At 41.6% G+C, this 13842-nt stretch overlaps 1 protein-coding gene across 1 annotated transcript in view; it reads right to left on the bottom strand.

Annotated features, from left to right (window-relative positions):
* The window catches only part of SH3PXD2A (SH3 and PX domains 2A), a 343376-nt gene that overhangs the window by 225886 nt on the left and 103648 nt on the right, over positions 1 to 13842 (bottom strand).

The raw sequence follows: 13842 nt of genomic DNA, 5'->3' as shown, positions 1-13842 counted from the left end.
CTTCCCGGCTTCCTACCCAAGAGCTTCACTGTTTTCCTAGGGAAAGACTCACCAAGGAAAAGAGTCTCTAGAATTATGGGAAAACATTCTATCTTTTTGCTGTTTTTTATAAAGTAGTGCTATTTAAACCGGGAAAACACACGAGAAATTGAACTTGAACAGAGTATAATAAATCTTTGTTGAATCAAATTGGTTGAACCAGAATGAAATGGAAGCCAGGAGAGTGTGACCATATGCATTCACACAAAATACTTTGTCAATCTCTCTCCAGCACAGGTGATTTGAAAAACTATTTATAAGACAGAACCTTTGGCACTCCAGGGGGAAGGGAGAACAAGGCAGCATTTGCTTCATATAAAGCTGTTGCCTTTATCTTAAGGCTCCCCTGAACACAGGGATTAACCCTAAATATATGCCAGCCCATGACTTCTCAGATCTCAACGTTTCCTATAGTTTTAGCAGTCTGTGTCTAGGATTCTCTGTTTGGAGTCAGTAAACACATCATGGCAGTGGACACTGAGATGTCTTCAGCAAAGGGAAGTAGGTCTATGGTCTACCCAGGGACAGTTTTTCAACCCTGTCCAGGTTGTAGGGTGGAAGAGGTGACTTGTTTAAGATCCCACTGATCAAGGAACAATTCTAAAGTGAAGCAATTCCTTAAATCGGAGCAGCTTTTCTTCCAGAATGAGGGGAAGTGCTTTAGTCTCCTCCCCAGCAAAAAAAAAAAAAATAGTAAGACAGGAATGACAACAGGGAGAGTGAGGGAGAATTCTTTGATTTCTCCCTGTCTCAGAGAAATAACCACAGGGCTAGAGGGGAAGGTGACCTCAACGACCATCTAGTCTAACCCTACATTTTACAGTAAGAAAACTGAGACTCAGAGGAGGTTGAGGGACCTGCCTATGATCACACAGGTAGTAAGTGTTAGACCACTCAGTGCTACTAGACCTTAAGTCCAATCATTCCTTTAAAATTAAAGTGTTTGACTGTATGACCCTGTGTAAGTCACTTAACCCCACTGCCAAGCCCACCCCCTCAAAAAAAAATTAAAGTGTTTGTTAGAAGGAAGGAGTCTCCATGAAGAAAAGGATGGATTCTGGGTTTTCCTCAGAAAAGAGGAAAGGGTGCTGTTTCTTAACATTCCTTCTATGGCCTCTCATAAAAGCCTGCCCTCTTAGTCACCCAATACACCATAGATTAAGTCTAGACTACCATGAGACCGAGAGAGATGCGCCAGCGCAGGGTTCTGGCTCCACCCCACCTTCCCCTCCCTAGCTCATTGCAAACTGCTCTCCTCCGAACACTGCTTGTGCCCTGCTAGTCTAACTGTCTATTATCTGAATTCAGCTCTCCATCTCCCACCGCCATGCCTGGGATATACTGCTTCCTGCTGTCCTCTTAAGATCCCTTAGCTTCTATCAAGGCACAGCTCACATGCTATCTCCTATGGAAAGCCCTTCCTGCCCGCCCCCCACCTCCCCTAGTTGTTGGGCTCTCCCACCTCAGTCAATCCCGTACTTGCTTATCATCTTACACGTTGTATCTTTCCCCAGTAGCCTGTAAGTTCTTTGAGAGCAAGAAACTGCCTTTACTTTTGTTCTTGTAGCCCAACACATGGGCGAGGAACCTGTAGCCTTGAGGCCCAAATCCAGACGTCTTTGGATTCAGTCAAAGGGCCATACTTGAGGACCTAGAGGGCCACCTGTGGCCTTGAGGCCACACAGGTTCCCCGCCCGGCAGCCAGCACAGTACCTTGCTTTATGACATATGCTCAATCAATGCTTGTTAATTTGGATTAGGTTGGAAGCGCTCCTCTATATGGGACTGAGACAGACCCCTAGATGACCTGCCCATCTCCCTCCCACTCCAGCTTCACGGACAAAGTCTGCTGAGCTTGAAACTCATCACCAAAAGCTAGCATCACCTAATCCCACTGATACTCCTAAAACAACAGAGATCTAAATGTTTGGGTCTGCTTTACCCTTCATCTCCACCAGCCAGCCATCAGGGTTGGAAAAGGAAATATTTCTAACCAGCTGCTGGGGCAACATTTTCTCTGCACCAAGAAGTCATCTTTCAAAGAAATCAAATCTCTCAGACCCCAGTGAACATGCAAACAAAATAAAGACTGCCCAGCTGGGTTTACTTTAGGAAACAGAGTGTAGGTCTCATCAGAGTTGCATGTTTCCAGCATCTCTGCCCCCACAGAACGGAGAAAGGCAGAAGCAAAGGGCCAGGACATCTGGGGTAACATTTTCCCAACAGGGAGTTAGGCTGGTGGTTAAACAGATCACAGCTTCAAGGGACAGCTGATAATCCTAGAAAGGCAAAGTGCATTGTGGTTAAGAGTACTGAATCAAGAATTTGATGGTGAGAAGTCAGCTAAGTGGCACAGTGGATAGAGCACTGGCCCTGGAGTCAGGAGGACCTGAGTTCAAATACGGCCTCAGACACTTGACACTTACTAGCTGTGTGACCCTGGGCAAGTCACTTAACCCCATTGCCTAGCCAAAAAAAAAGAATTTGATGGTGAGGGGCATACTATTGGCTCTGCTATTAACCACTTGCGTCACTTTAGTTGCTTAATTGGGCTAAGCCTTTGTTTCTTCATGGGTAAAACAGGGATAAGATTGAGGCAATAGTGGATAGACTGCCTGCCTTAGAGTGGGGAAGACCTGGGTTTAAGTCAGGGGTTATTAACCTGGGACAAGGTGGGGAACCTGTATCCTTGAGGCCGCAAGTTCCCCACCCTGGCCTGGAGCCTGTTAAAAAACAGGCAAAGTGAACCTGGTTTTTGTTTTTTAATTCCATCACTGTATTTCATAGTAATTGGTTTCCTTTGTAATTTCTCGGTATTTTAGTTTATGCTTTTAAAAAACATTATTCTAAGAAGAGTTCCACAGGTATCAGCAGACTGCCAAAGAGGTCCATGACACAAAAAGAACACCTCATGTAAATCTTACCTACCATGTGCTCCATATCTACATAACCATGGGAAAGTCAACTAACTTCTTTAGTGCCCCCCCCAAAACACTAAGATTTTAAGATATAGCCCAGCCGCCAATTAGCATTGATAGAGGGAGTTCCCACATCAGGAATTCCCTAGACAAGACACCCCTCCCCCCAAAAAATCCCAAAGTCAGATGAAATAGTGTAAAAGCATCTGGTAAACTGTTAATGCACAAATAATAACGAAAATAAGAGCTAACAAATATTGCTGCTAGGTGGCGAGGTGGATAGAGCACCCAGCCTGGAATCAGGAAGACTCATCTTACTAGCTGTGTGACCCTGGTCAAGTCATTTAATTTGCCTCAGTTTCCTCATCTGTAAAATGACCTGGAGAAAGAAATGGCAAACCACTCCAGTACCGTTGCCAAGAAAGGGTCATGAAGAGTTGGACACAACTGACTAAGAGCAACAAATGTTAGCTATAACACTAAGCATTTGCGAAATACTCTATAACCATCTCATTTGATCTCAAAATGGAAACATCATAGGACTTTAGGCTAGAAAGCAAAATCAGAGGTCACAGTAATCCAACCTTTTGTTTGACAGATAAGTAATCTGCCTAAGGTTACACAGGAAGTAAGTAGTGAAGACAAGATTGTGAACCCAAGTCTTCAGAATCCTAATCCAGTAGACTGTTACCATCATAAACATAGAAGATTAGAAGGGGGTTGGTAGTGAAAGGCCTGTAAAAAGTAGTTTTCCTATCATTAATGAAAGGTTAGATGGGAATAGAGGGGGAGGGAAGGGTGGAGTCAGACCCAGGTAGGGGTAGGTGAAAGTGGAAGCTATCAAATAACTTTACTACTCTGTATTCCACCACCAGGAAGATAAATTCGGTCTCTCCTGCAAGGCCCTGGCTCAAGTTGTACCCATGGCCATGATCCAGATTTTCAGAGCTATGCTTGGAGAGAAAGGCGTTTGGCTAAAACGGCCTTTTTCAACCACATCAAGAAGCTTACCATGTAAAACTTCAAACTATTTATCTAAAGGATGGATATCAGCATGGGAGATAGAATAAACCACAGCAGGGAGAGCCTGGCTGACAAAGGCTGGGGAAGCTGAGTGATTCCCGACTCCCTTGCCATCAGCATAGCTCAGTAGCAAACAAAGCTGGGACATACCAGCTGGGAACCCAGCTTGGGCACACCTATGGTCTAAAAGCCAGTAACTTTTCTCTCTTCCAAGGCAGAGGAGAGTCAGCAGGCAGGCAGTCAATCAACATTTATTAAACACCCGCTATGTGCTAAGCACTAGAGATACAAAGTAAGGCAACAAGACTTCTTATTTACAAGGACCTCACAGTCTAAAGGAGGAGACCACATGAAAACAACTACATACAAACAAGATATATACAGGGTAAAGTGCAGCCAGACAGTGAAGTAAACAGAGCACTAGGCTGAGGACCAGGAAGACTCAAAACAACTTCATGAGTTCAAATCTGCCCTCAGACACTTACTAGCTGGGTGACCCTTGGCAAGTCACTTAACCCTGTTTGCCTCAGTTCTCTCATCTGTAAAATCAGCTTAATAAGGAAATGACAAAAAAAAAATTCCAGTGTCTTTGTCAAGAAAACACCAAATGGGGTCACAAAGAGCTGGACGCGACTGAAACAACTCATCGACAACAAATTGAAACAATCAACTGAGAATTAAGGGGGATTAGGAAAGACTTCCTGGAGGTGAGAGATTTTAGCTGTGACTTGAAGGAAGCCAGGCTTCAACCAACCTTCTCTTCCCAGTCTCTGACTCCAAATTCCTCTATCCCAGATCCTCAAAAAGCCCAGGAATCTACATCTCTGTCACCATTCAAGGATCAAATGCTGAGGCCTTTCCCATGGAGGAGAACTACTAGTTATAACCCAATCATTCTTCCTAGGGGGACAGGGGAGGGGGAGAGTTAAAAAAAAAACCAACCCCACTTACCCCTCCCCCTCCCTTCATCCCCAACTCAGGGATACTCATCAGACACAAAGACTTCTAGGCTTCTTTCCTTTCTCTTTTAAAATTGGGTTCATTCTAAAAGTATTCTAAACTTTTAGCCCTGAAAAACTAATAATGGCTCCAGAGAATAAATGGTAAAATATACATTCTTCCTCTTGAAAGAGAGGCAGGGGACTACTAGGAAAGAATGTTTTATACATTGTGAGATGAGGTCACTGTATCAGGTGTTTTTGCTTAAAACTCTTTTTCTTCATTAAAAGCGAGGATTCAATTTAGGTGGAAAGGGCAATATTTACAGAAAGGACTTTGATGTAAAAACAGAAGTCATCTAACCAAATAGATCTGCTCTTAAAACAAAAAAAAATTTTGTTAAGAGTTTTTTTTAATCAGATGAACTTTTATAATATGGTAAAATCTTAAACTGATGGTAAAGGTGATCTTAAGAAAGTCCTCATAAAATAAGAATTTGGAGGAGGAAGGGGACTAAAGTGGAAGAGATGGAATCGAGATGAAAAACAAAAAGGAAAAAGAACCTGTGTACAAAAAAATTTATAACAGCTCTTTTAGTGGTAGCAAAGAATTGGAAATTAAGGGGATGTTCATCAACTGGGGAATGGCTGAACAAGTTGTATATGATTGTAATGGAATACTATTGTGCTGTAAGAAATGATGAGCAATCATATGGAAAAATGCTCTAAATCACTATTGATTACAGAAATGCAAATCAAAACAACTCTGAGGTACCACATCACACCTATCAGATCGCCCAAGATGACAAAAGAAGAAAATGATAAATGTTGAGAGATGTGGGAAAATTGGAACGCTAATGCTTTGTCGGTGGAGTTGTGAAATGATCCAACCATTTTGGAGAACAATTTGGAACTATGCCCAAAGGGCTATAAAAATGTGCATACCCTTTGACCCAGCAATAGCACTTCTAGGGCTATATCCCAAAGAGATCATACAAATGGGAAAAGGACCCACATGTACAAAAATATTTATAGCAGTTCTTTTTGTGGTGGCAAAGAATTGGAAATTGAGAGGATGCCCATTAATTGGGGAATGGCTGAACAAGTTTTGGTTTATGAACATAATGGAACACTATTGTGCTATAAGAAGGATGAACAGGCTGACTTCAGAAAAACCCGGAAAGTCTTGTATAGTCTGATGCTGAGTGAAGTGAGCGGAACCAAGAGAACGTTGTACACAGTAACAGCCACGTTGTGAGATGTCTATTATTGATAAACTTAACCCTTCCCAGAAACGTAAGGATCTAAGACTACATCCAAAGAAAGAACTATGGAGTTTGAATGCAGATTGAAGCATACTATTTGCTCTTTTTTTTCTTCTGTTGTGTTTTGTTTCCTCTTTCTGGCAGTTTCTCCTATTGATCCTAATTCTTCTTTACAACATGACTAATGTGAAAATACGTTTAATAAGAATGTATATGTATAGCCTATATCAGGTTGTGTGCTGTCTTGGGGAAGGTGGTGGGGAGGAAGGGAGAAAAATTTTAAACTCAAAAGCATATGGAAGTGATCGTTGATAAATCAAAATAAATTTTAAAAAAGAAAAGAAAAAAAAGAAATGATGAGCAGGACGTTCTCAGAAAAACCTGGAAAGACTTATGTGAACTGATGTAAAGTGAAATGAGCAGAACCAGAAGAACACTGTACACAGTAACAGCAATATCATGATGATCTACTATGAATAACTTAGCTATTCTCAGCAATACTATGATCTAAGACAATTCTGGAGGACTTACTATGAAAGATGCTGTCACCTCCAGAGAAAGAACTGGTAGAGCCAGAATGCAGATCAAAGAGACTTTTTCTTTATTTTTCTTGTTTTTTCTTTGTCTATGTTTTCTTTCACAGAATGACTTACATGGAAATGTGTTTCATGCAACTACACATACGTAACCTATGTCAAATTGCTTGACTTCTCAACAGAGGGAGAGAATTTGAAAAAAAAAACGTTAAAATTATTTTTACATGTAATTGTGGGAAATGTTAAATAAAGAAAAATAAAGTGGAAGAGATGAACCCTGAGGTCCCTTCCCTCTCTAAGCTTGTGGTCCTATCCTATGAGCTTATAGACCAATTTCCTCATTTTACAAATGAAAATGAAACTAAAGGAAGTAGAATGATTTGTTCAAAATTTGCTTACAAATAGTAAGTAGCAGAGTAGGAATTCAAAGACATGCTTTGACTCCCCATCTAGGGCTCCTGCCGCTTCCACCCAAGAGTCAACACGAATTTCAAACTCTTGATGCCGATAGATAGATAGATAGATAGATAGATAGATAGATAGATAGATAGACAGACAGACAGACAGACAGACAGACCTGCACTTAAAATCCTGCTCCAATGCCTCATCATGGGGTGAAGGTGACTCTGTGCTTTCAAAGACTGAACTCAAGCCCTACTAAGCTAGGAAGGTTTTGAGCATGGACCCATAAGAATAATAATAGCTAACATTTATATAGCATTTAGCATGTACCAAGTACTATGCTAAGCACTTTACAAATATTATCTCACTTGATCCTCACAACAACTCTGGGAGGGAGTTATGTTATTATCACCATTTTGCAGAAGAGGAAACTGAGGCAGGCAAAGGCTGTGACATGCCTAGGGTCACAAAGCCAATATATGTCTGAGGCTGGATTTGAATTCAGGTTTTCCTGACTCCAAGCCCAGCACTCTAGCCACTGATACCTAGCTGCAATAAAGTATATGTTTGTTGTCTGAGGACCAGTCCAGCTAAATTCTCATTACCAAGCCCACTGAAGTATTGAAATCTTCAGCCACAGTCAGTTTTGAAGACCCTCTATTATGTTACAAGGGTATTGGAAAGATTATCCACAGACAAAATTATAAGCCATGGAAGCACTAAATTTGTCACAGCAACCCTGTATGGGTTAGGTAGGGCAAATATTATTATTCCCATTTTACAGATAAAGAAACTGAGACTCAAAGAGGATGAGTGACTTGCTGACTACCACAAGTAGTAAACGATGGAACCTGTAATAAAACCCAGGCCTCTCCTAATTCCAAGGCCACCCACCCCTCTTTCTACCACCAGGCTATCTTTATGAGCTCTAAAGAAGGCTTCCCCCACTGTCCTACACTAGTACAGGAAGGTCTCAGCTGAGTCAGGTACTCTCTATTGGGGGTTCTTGGGTGACCTTTCAGTTTTGTCTTTGCGCAGCAGTAAAGCAGGCTAACTTAGTAGATGGTCTTGAATAAGGCACAGCCCCTTCTGAGCCTCAGTTTTATCTATAAATAAGAAGGGTTGAGTTTGATAACCACTCAAGTCCTTCTGGAAGAATGTATGACTGTGATGCCAGGTAAGCTACACTATGTAATAAGACAAGATGGAAGGTAGAAAGACTCTCTTCTCTACTAGTTAAAAGCCTACCATTATAGTCAGACCTCTGGGTCTTAAAACTCCCAGACTCTGCTTTCAAAAGCACATAGTCTGAAGAGGTAAAGACATTAGCAGTCATTAACACTTCAGAAAAGGATGTAAGAGTCAGTTTATCAGGTCCATTATCACTCATAAAAGCTAGTTGAGAACAAGTCTAAAGATAATGGGCTGAGTGGACACTGGGGAAGGAGCCAAGACAAAGTTTTCATCAACTTCATAAATCTGCTGAGGGCTGGCCATCCTACAGACTTCATCTTTAGAATTCTCTACCTGGTCTCCACAGGGATCACTCTCTTCTACATGGCAAGGTCAGCGCCAGAACTATATCCCCCCAGGGAATGAAGAGTGGTGAAGTTTCCTCTAAGCTACATCGGGGCATTCAGGGCCAGGGAGCAGGAAGAAAGGCAGGGAAGAGCCAAGACCAGAGCCCTTGGCAAGAGCTCTCAGCATGAGGGAACACTTAGGCACAAGCTGAGCAGGTCTTGTGCACTCCACTAAATCTGAAGGCAAAATTTAGAGTAAGAAGTCCAGTTTTAACCCTCACTGAGGAGAGCCTGCTCCTAATCAGAAAGGTTAATGAAAACATTAGTAGTTTACATGTCTTGTTATTCAGTTGTGTTCCAACTCTTCATGATGATAGCACATCAATAATGACCATGGGGTTTTCTTGGCAAAGATACGGAGTGATTTGCCATTTTCTTCTTCAGTGGATTAAGGCAAACAGAGGTTAAACGACTTTCCCAGGGTCCCACACCTAGTAAGTGTCTGAGGCTGGATTTCAACTCGGGTCTTCCTGACTCCAGGCCCAGTGTTTTATGCACTGAGTCACCTACATAGTGCTTTAAGGCTTATAAAGCACCTTCCTCATAATAACCCTGTGGAGTATCATCATTCCATTTTACAGAGAGGGAAACAGAGGCCCAGAGAGTTTAAGCAACTTGCTCAAACTGGCACAACTCGTTCATTGACAGAATTAGGACTCAAAGTAAAGTGTTCTGACTCTAAACCAAATGTTCTTTCTACTACAAAATGACGTTGGATCTACCTCACTGGTTCATTTTGAGGATCAAACAAGAGAAGGCATACAAAGTGCACCTAAATGTCAGTTATTATTATTATTATTTTTGTTATAACTACATGACAGGTTAATCCACAATTCCAGGCAGTGTGTGGAAAGTTTTGAATTCATAACACAGACAACAAGTAAGGGTAGAGCATCTGGAATTAGTTTAGACACCAGTGATCAGGGAAGGCCTCATGGAAGACAGATTAAATAGCCCAGTGCCTTGCACATAGTAGGGACTTTAATCAACATAATTTAATTAATTAAAACAAAGTGGGATGAGTAGGAATCACAAAACTGAAAAAGAGGATAAGGCATTCCAAGAGAGTGAAATGGTTTAAGTGTAACACCACCAAATCATTAGCTTCATTTTAAGCCTAGTTGGATCCATATGGTTCCCTCTTCTGAGGCTTTAAGGAGTTTATTTTAGATGAAAAATTATTATTTCACCCACAGTTACTCCAAGCTCCTAGTTAGGAAAATACCTAACATTTAGGCAAAGGTTAGGCTCTCTGCCTAAATTACATTTATAACTATTGCTATATCTATTATATAGTTAACCCCTGGCCTCTGTGGTCAGGCAAAATTCAGGTTACTGGAAACATTTAGGCAGAAAAATAGTAGATTATATTATGATGTCTTTGGCTAGATAGGGAATGGGAGAGGAAATTTAAGAAAGAGACCTTTTCTTGAGTCTTACTTGAGTAGACAGCCACGCAGGTGGCATCAGCCAAGCTGCTGGCTCCAGGAGGCCCATAGAACTGAGATACTTGGAGAGGCAGAGCATGGCTTTCCTCAATACCTCCCTTCCCTGCCAGCTGAGTCCTAACTTTCCTGGAGATTCCAGTCCCTGGTCTTGGTTTAGTTCCATATGGCCCTACTCTTTCCCCTGTTCTACCAGATGCTGGCCATCTATCTGGCTCTGAGATAGTGCCATTTTTTTAATATAAATTTCTCAGGACGTGACCAATTCTCTCACACAAAGGCTCTGATTAATTCAAGGTAGTTTGCAGGCCTTATTCCCACTCAGGATTTATTGATTCAATCAAAAATTATTCTTCCCTAATGACTGGTAATTGCTATTTTAAGCAACACCTAGGTTGCTGCAAATAGAAAGGTATTGGAATTAGGATAGAGAAATTTCCATTCAAATATGGCTTCAGACACTTAACTAGCTGTGTGATTCTGGGCAAATCATTTAGCCTCTCTGGCATTCAGTTTGCTTATCTGTAAAATGTTGTGAGGATAAAATGAAATATTCGTAAAGTGCTTTGCAAACCTTAAAGCAGTATATAAAGACTATCTACTACTACTACCACCGCTACCGGCACTATTACCACTACTATTATTATAGGATAATCAATGGAGTTCCACCATTTACATAAACAAAAATGCAAAGATGGGAATATGCACACTGTACCTTTTTTGGGAATAAGTAAACAAGTGGCCCAATGGATAAAGCTCTGGGCCTGAAGTCAGGAAGACCTGACTTTAAATCTGGCCTCCAACACTTACAGACACACACTTGTGTGACCCTGGGCAAGTCACTTAACCCTGCTTGCTTCCGTTTCCAACCACTCCAATATCTTTACCAAGAAAATTCCAAATGGGGTCACACAGTTGGACACGGCTAAAGTACTGAACAAGAAGACAATTTTAATTTAATTCAATTAATATGTATTAAATGCCTAAAGCACTACACTAGGTGCTAAGGGTACAAATATAGATAGGACACATGACCTGCCTTTAAGGAACTTAAAATCTAATGAGTAATGGAAGATAAAATTGGAAAGGTAGATTGAGGCTAAATTGTGGAAGTCTTAAATACTACCAGGCTAAGGAGTCCAAACTCCTTAACCTTCTAATAAATAGGAAGGCATTGAAATTGTTTTGAGTAGGGGAGTGATAAGAGCAAAGCTCTTACTAGATTCATTACTGGATGACTTCTGAGAGGCTCTAGCACAGACCTATCAATAACCACATCTCCCACCATCCATCTCACAAGAGGAGTTCCCCAAAATGTTCCCCAACCTTTGCTGGTACAGAAACTCCAAACTGAGGGCGGGCAAGCCCAGATAATTACCACATGGGATTACTTAACTTTTTCCCATTCCAGCCCTGGCTCATCCACATGTTCCACTCCTGGACGAAATTTTAAGCTCTTAATCAATGTTTGTTGAATTGAACTCAACTGAACTACCAAACACAGCTGGAGGAAATCACAGAACTCTGCTGACAGAGTTCAATACAAATTTATACTATCTAATCTTAAGGGGGCTCTCACTGCTGTAAGGTAATCCTTTTATTTACTACTGATTTTGAGAGGCAGCATGGCACAGGAGACAGAATGCTGGATTTTGGTCAGGAGGATATAGGTTCACGTCTTGACTCTGCTCCTGCCACCCGAGTGACCATGGGCTGGTCACTTCAATTCTTGATACTCTGGACAACTCTCTAAAACTATTAAATCCCAGAGAACTTTCTGATCTGCATCAGTGGCAAGAATTTCCACAGACTGAGTCAAAAAGAAATTTGGTTTTCTATTGTCATTCTGCATGCTGGCTGCTCTAAACCTCCCTCAAACCCCAAAGTCCACACTTTCATTACTTTCAGCAGAAAACTTCATTTCTTGCTTTCTTGATAAGATCAAGGCTCTCCTCCATTCTCTTAGACCTCTTCAAATCCTCATCCGTCCTTTTCCTTCTTCCTCTGGATCTCGGAGAACAAAGTGGCCTTCTCTATGCCAAGTCTCTCTTATGTACTCTCTCTCTCCACTGGCTCCTTCCCCCTTTCCCACAAACATTTGAGTTTCTAAGCAGGTGTCAGGTCCTTGTTGATTCAGTTTTCAAAAAAGTTTTGCATATTTGTCGACTGCCAAAACCCTAGGTGAGACTCTCCTTCGCATTATTCTGAAGGTCTCCTAAATCACCTTCCGACCTTCACTCTCCCTCCTCTGCAATCCATTCTCAACACCACTGCTGGCTTAATGCTAGCAACATATTGTTCTTACACATTGGTCCACTGCTCAAAAACCTTCAGGAACCTCCAGAATAAAGTATATTCTAGCATTCAGGCTGCCCCTTCTACATCCTCAGCAATCTGGCTTCAATGTACTTTTCCAGCTCTATTCAAACTACTTTCCTTCAGAAGTGGCTAGGTGGTGCAATGGATTGATCCATGGGCTTGGATTCAGAGAAACCTGTGTTCAACTCTGGTCTCAGACATTTACTAGCTGTGTGGCCCTGAGCAAATCATTTAACTTCTGATTGCTTTAGTTTCCTCAACTATGAAATTGGGATAACAATAGTATTTATTTCTCCAGGTTGTTATGAGGATCAAATGAGATATTTATAAAACACTCAGCACAGTACCAGGCACCTAGCAGGCACCATGGTTTTCAACTGTGTCTGACTCTTCATGATCCCATGACCCCATTTGGGGTTTTCTTGGCAGAGATACTTGAGTGGTTTGCTATTTCCTTTTCCAGTTCATTTTATAGATGAAGAACTGAGGCAAACAGGGTTAAGTGACTTGCTCAAGGTCACACAGCTAGTAGGTGTTTGAGGTCAGATTTGAATTCATGAAGACGAGTCTTTCTGGCTCCAAGCCCCCTAGCTGCCCCATATTAGGCACTAGACAGGCTATTATAAATATGAGCTATATTTAAAGATATATAAATATATACTCCATTATGAATATTTATTCCTTTCCCCCTTCCCTTCATATACTCTAGATGCCTGCTAAAGCAGCCCACACACTGACCTTCATTCTCACTTGCCCTCTTCTAAATTCAGAACTTGCTGGAATGAACTCCCATACCCCTTCCCGATAAGGACTTCCCCAGATGAACGAACCCAGTCCCTCCTTAAAGTTCTCAAAACACTTTGTTAGGAACATTCTCATTACTTTTGTAGACATGCTTTAACGCTCTGTTTTACTGTAAAACACTCAAGGGTGAGAACTGTATTATTTTTCATCTTTGTAAAATTATCACCTAACAATGCCCTCCACACAGTAGGTGCTTAATGTCTGTTGAATGGAATTAACCTCACTGAATCCTTGCTCTTCAAACCCAGCACCCATAAAACATCCCAATCCTATCACTAAGTATCAGCTGGGGATGGTAGCACCCACAGATCACAACAAAGATATCCCCAACAGAGCAGAGACTTTGCTCCCACTCCTTACCTGTTCTTACAATACCCAGGTTAGGAGCCAGAATGTGGAGAATTCCATGCAAAAAACTCATAATACTAGTGAAACTCTGCCCATAATCCCCATTGCTACAAACTGACTCAGAATACCACACAGCAAGCAGGAGCAAGGGGCTAAAAGGGAGGTCATGAACCTTGGACACCATCAAGGTTAACAACCTGGACTGAAGAGCCCTAGCAAAGACCA

The sequence above is a fragment of the Phascolarctos cinereus genome, unplaced genomic scaffold (genome assembly GCF_003287225.1).
Source record: "Phascolarctos cinereus isolate Bilbo 61053 unplaced genomic scaffold, phaCin_HiC Scaffold_3;HRSCAF=262, whole genome shotgun sequence".
Lineage (NCBI taxonomy): Eukaryota > Metazoa > Chordata > Mammalia > Diprotodontia > Phascolarctidae > Phascolarctos > Phascolarctos cinereus.
The sequence above is the reverse complement of the archived record's forward strand: the minus strand, read 5'-3'. Positions and strand labels throughout refer to the sequence as shown.